Consider the following 6,000-nt stretch of genomic DNA (forward strand, 5'->3'; position numbering starts at 1 on the left):
CAGGTGTGGTGTGGTGGCTGTAATCCTACCACTGGGGAGGCAGAGGCAGGAGGATTGTGAGGTCAGGGCCAGCTATGTTACACCGTGAATCCCCACCTCGAATAAACTTGACCATTTGAACTTCTTTTTCATTAGAGTTCCTTTTAATTACTGGAATTTACTCTCGACGCTACTATAGATCATTAACTGTAATTAAGTTCACAAAAATTGACCGCTTATTGTCTGATGAGTAGTATGGGAAAGCACAAAGATGAGGCTCTTGCCTTCTGTGAATTCACTTACTATGGAGAAAAGCTCAAGATGATAATACGAAAATTTGATAAGCAAACAAGTCAGATGCAAACACGGCCTTGAGCTTATGGCATGCATTTTGGGCTTTGCAGAGTGAATGCGAGTGTGAGCACAGACCCAGAGGGAACACAAGCATTCCTGTAGAACGTAGGAAATCAATTCCAGAAACTGTGCGGTACTGGGGTTTCATAAGAGGAAGTGGCTGGAGCTGGACAGTTAGATTGTAATCAGGCTGTGGTAGCTCTTGATCAGCGTGCTAAGTCCTTTGCGCAAGTTTCTGAAAGTAGTGGATGATAATTAGCAAGTGCATGTGTCGCTCTGCTCCACTTGCCCAGTAACATGGTTCTGAGCCAAGGAAATGATTAGCTCTGTTACCCTGTCTCTGTCTGCCCCTTAACCTGGCTGAAGGTGAGAGCAGCAACTTACGTGCGTTTGGAGCAACACAAGGCCTGTGTCCTGTGGTCACCAACTTTGCTCCACTTACACTAATAAGCCGAAAACATCCTGTAAGTCAAACAACTTTAGTTTCTGTTTCTGTTGTTAGTTTCTATTTTTTCTTGATCTGTAGGGAGAGGCTGGGCCATCAAAGCAGGCCTAAATCCCATAGAGTCTGCTTTTAAAAAACCGTATTTGTTTTCAGTCAAGACAAAACAAATAAACCACTTAACAGACAACCAAGCATGTTGTGCCTTATTGAACGTCAGCTTGAGAGAAAGGAATAAAATGTATTCTTAGGAGTTGGAGGCCAGCCTAGTCTATAGGGCAATTTACAGGACAACCGGGGCTACACAGAGAAACCCTATCTCAAAAAATCAAACCAAACTAAAATAACCCCCCCCCCAAAAAAAGACAGGAAGTGGGTAGCACAGGCCCAAGGGAAGGCTTGAAAAACATACTGCTCGGCACGTCTCCTGAAGAGCCAGTCATTTTGTCCCTGGTGACCACACAGCTAGTTCTGCTGACCCAATTGATGCTGTTGAATCTCCCTCTGGAGACCCAGATTTAGCTGCCAACATGTTAAGTATGTATAGAGAACGGAGACAGTTTTGTTGGGAAAGTAGTTGTCACACAGGCTTGAGGACCCGGGTCTGATCTCCAGCACCTTTCTAAAAACAGACGTGGCAGTGTGTGCTTGCAATCCTAGTGCCAAGGAGCCCAAGACAGGCAGATCCCTGGGACATGCTGGCCATCCAGCAAAGCTTAAAGAGTGATCCACGGGACCTAGCAAGACAGCCTCTCTCAGTAAACACGACAGATAGCTCTTGAGGAATGGCACCCAAGGTTGACCTCTGGCATCTTGTATAGACATGTGCATATTTACCTGCACATATGAACATACACACACAGTATACGTATGCTGGCTTTTCTTTTTTGAAACAGGGTCTCTTTGTTTAACTTGGACTGGCCTCAAACTCCCAGTCTTCTGCCTCTATCTCTACTATGTGTGTGCCTCCATGCTCAGCAGTGTGTGTGTCCATGTGTGTGTGTATGTATGTATGTATGCATGCATGTATAGACAGATATAAATAGATGTGCAAGTAATAAAATATATACATTTTTGTATCAAAGCAATAATGATGGTAGTAGTTAACATTTACTAAAAACAGGTATGTTCCAGATACCATTCTAAAATACATGTAGTAACTCATTTAATATGAAAAATAAGCCTTAGAGATAGACGCTAATGTTAACATTCTCACTTGCTGTGAGGGACCTGAAGTTCCAAAGGTTAAGCAAATATTTAAATTATCCAAGTCCCCAGAGTTTGGGTAGCAACCCAGGTAACACCTATGTTCTTTATATACAGCCTCTCTAATACCTACTGTTCTATGATTTTGTTTAGCCTCTTAGCAATATTTGTTAACTTTGTTCTTTTGATGATGCAAAAATGAAGGCATATTATAATTTAACCATTCCCTTTACAAATTTTAAAAAGATTATTTTATCTTATATGTATGAGTGTTTTTCTTGCATGTATGTGTGTGCACCACATGCCTAGTATACTTGAAGGCCATAAAATATGTCATATCTCCTGGAACTGGAGTTACAGAGGGTTGTGAGTTATCGTGTAGGTGTTGAGAATCGAACCCAGGTCCTCTGTAAGAGCAGCAAGTGCTCTTAACTGCTGAGCCATCTCCCCAGGCCCCAAACCATTCTTTTATGGATCAATAATTGAGCTTGAATAGCCTTTTCTTATTTAAAACAAAACATCCTCTTAAGTATTATTTTTCTGCATGTATACAAGTATTCTCAAGATCTTTAAAAGTGCAATTGCTGGATCAAATGGTATACCATAGATATCATGGATATTCCTAAATTGTGTTTTGGAAAATGTGCTAATTTATTTCCCATATCACTGCATGCAAGTATTTTTGTCTCTTGTCTTGTATCCATTTGAAAGATGACATCAATTGAAAACTTTATTTATTTATGTTTGCTTGTTTTATTTATTGTGGGGCAAGGTCTTTGGATGTCTTGGCACTCGCTATGAAGACCAGACCAGTATCAAGCTTGGGATCCTCATGCCTCTGCCTCTGGAAAGCTGAGATTACAAATCTGGACCACCATACCCAGGCTGGAAAACGTTCAATGGTGATTGTAAAGTGCACTTCGCTGAGTGTTAGTCTAGCTCAGCAGCTACTTGTGTGTTCACTGGTCATTTACTCTCTTCTTTCTATGAATTGGCTATTTCTATTTTTAACGCATTTTTTTTCTATTAGTATTTTTCTTGATTTGAAGGCATTCCTCATTTCAAAAAACCTTTGTCCATTGTATATGTTATTAATAGTTAATTTCATGTGAACTGAGAACTAAGAAATTTTATAAGCAATGAAGGGCTGAGGGTATAACTCAGAGAAACAGGGCTTTCTTGGTATTTATGGGAAAGAAGGGAATCTCTCTCTCTCTCTCTCTCTCTCCCTCTCTGTCTGTCTGTCTCTGTCTCTGTCTCTATCTCTGTCTCTGATAAAAACAAGCTGGGGTGAAATCCAAGCAAGCTTGTTGACTAGTTAACTGAGTTGTAGTAATAGGGGCGGCGGGGCTGCGTTCCCAGCACCCCGGCCGCTTGCTCGGCTTATGCCCGAAATAACAACACACAAACTGTATTCATTTAAACACTGCTTGGCCCTTTAGCTCTAGCCCTTACTGGCTAATTCTGATATCAGGATCAACCCATCTCTAATAATCTGTGAGAACCGGTCTTACCGGGAAGATTCTAGCCTAGTCCATCCTGGGTCGGAGCTTCATGGCATGTGTCTGCCCGGGAGCGGGGCATGGTGTCTCTGCTCCAGCAAGCAGAGCTGTGGAGTCTGACCTCACTTCCTCTTCCTCCCAGCATTTTGTTCTGTTTACTCCACCCACAGGGCCAAGCAGTTTCTTTATTGCTTAACCAATGAAATCAACAGATTGACATATGACACTCCCACATCACTGAGTTATGCTACTAGCAGCTTCCTTTTTGGTATTGTAGCATGGTATGAATGATGTTCCCACTGGAGAACTCTTGATACTGAGTTCTTAGGGTTGCTAAACTACCACAGAATAGATGACTTAGAACAACAGGAATCTATTCTCTCACGGTTCTAGAGATGACAGCTCCACAGTCCAGCAGTCCAAGGTCAAGATGTTGTCTTGGAGGGACGAGTAATGTTCTTGAAGATGATCTGAGCAGCACCCTAACTTTCTTCTTCCTGGCTGCTATGGTTACCAAACAATGTGTGGTGCTCCTGGGTTTGTTGATGTAATCTGTGCCTCTGTGTCACGTGCTTCATCCTTCCTGGGTCTTTGGTCATAGTTTCCTCTTTTTATGAGAGCATAAGTCATTGGATTTAGCATTCAACCTAATCTAGTATAACTTCATCTCAACCTGATAGATCTGAAAAGACTCTCTTTCCAGATAAGGTCACATAGATTGGCACTTGGGATTAGGACTGGAGCACATCTCTAGGGAGGACACAATTCACATTTTGTCCTGCCTTCTGCAAGTCTATACTTACTTTAAGATAATTCTTAAGAGTCTAACTAGAAAGTCATATTGAAATTGTTAATAATGGTTACTTTTTGGAAGGATTTCCCATTTCATGTACTTTACCAGTATATCCTGACTTTCGTTGAAATTTTGGCGTATGATATTTATAGTTAATTTTAAAACTAAAAACGACACAAAAGCGTGGCCCTAACATCACAGAGACCGGTGCTTAGTCTTTCAGAAAGAGCTTCAGTACCAACATGAAGCAGCGAGGAGATGGCAAAGGGAGGCTTTCAGACCCTAAGCTGAGAGGCGAGATAAGAAATGTGTCTATCCATCACGATGAACAGGATTGCTCTGCCTGGTGGTGCAGGCTGGTAGTTACTTCTGGTTACTTGGAAGACTGAGACAGGAGGATGGAAATTGTAATGCTAGCTTGGGCTACACAGCTGGCAAGAAGGGGTAAATGTGAGAAACATCAGGGAGAAGCATGTGCCAGACAGCAGCTCGTGCCAGCTGGGGATTTACCGGACTCTGGGTTCTTGACTAGGGAAACTGGGTCTTAGTGTTGCCGTTTATTGGGGTGATAGAGTGGTCATTCTCCACTTTCCCTTGCCTTAAACCCTTCTCCATTCCTGATTTCCCTGCTTTCGGCCCCAAGAAGCTGACTAGGAAGGAACTAAACACTTGACTTCTGACTGCAGATAGAATTTAAGTCAATCAGTAACATCATCATGATACAATAGAGAAAGGCCACAGGTTAGTCATCATTATGGTTACAGCTTCTGTCACATGTGTGCCATAAGTTCATTGCCTCAATAACTTTTAGATTTCCCCTGTGGCCAGTTCTGTGTCGTTAGAGAAGTTTAGCAGATTTCGTGAATGGTCATGTCACTAAACTCTTATCAGTGACTTCCTGAGTATGCCTTGTTTCCAGCTAGGACCCCGACTGGTATGGAAAGTCAATATAGATGAAAGGAGCTGTAAAGTGAGCAGTGAGAGACCATATGTGGCTGTGTGACAGAGGGCAGGTAGGAAAATGTAGCCAGGCATGGTCCACATGCCTTTAATCCCAGCACTTGAAAGGCAGAGGCAGGAGAACCTCTGTGACTTTGAAGACATCCCCGTATAGAGAACATAGGGAGCTGTGTGGTGTGGTGTGGTGTGGTGTGGTGTGGTGTGTGTGTGTGTGTGTGTGTGTAAAAGAGAGAGGGGGGAGGGGGAGGGGGAGGGGGAGGGGGGAGGGAGAGGGAGGAGAGAGAGAGAGAGAGAGAGAGAGAGAGAGAGAGAGAGAGAGAGTTTTAAAAAAGGGATGGGACTGGAGAGATGGTTCACTGGTTAAGAGCACCAGCTACTTGTTCAGAGTACCTGGGTTCAATTCCCAGCACCCACATGGCAGCTCTCAACTGTCTGTAGCTCCAGTTCCAGGGGATCCAACACCCTTATATAGATATATTTGCAGGTAAAACACCATTGCACACGAATTCAAAACAGAAATCATTAAATTTTTTTAAAAGAAAGAAAAAGTGTATTATTAATCATTGAAAAATTTATGGGATAATTTCTGAGAACTGAAAACGGGTTTGGAAACATGAGAATTAGTGACGGCTTGTCACAGGACCTTTGGGAGTACTTGTAGAAACTCAACACACTACATAGATGAGGAATTAAAAATAAAACCTATGTGCGGGGGCAAAGTTAATGAGCAGTACAACTTTACGGGCCATTGATCAAGTCTCTAC

The sequence above is a fragment of the Microtus oregoni genome, unplaced genomic scaffold (genome assembly GCF_018167655.1).
Source record: "Microtus oregoni isolate MIOR12 unplaced genomic scaffold, Mior012 000062F_ref0000492, whole genome shotgun sequence".
NCBI classification, from domain to species: domain Eukaryota; kingdom Metazoa; phylum Chordata; class Mammalia; order Rodentia; family Cricetidae; genus Microtus; species Microtus oregoni.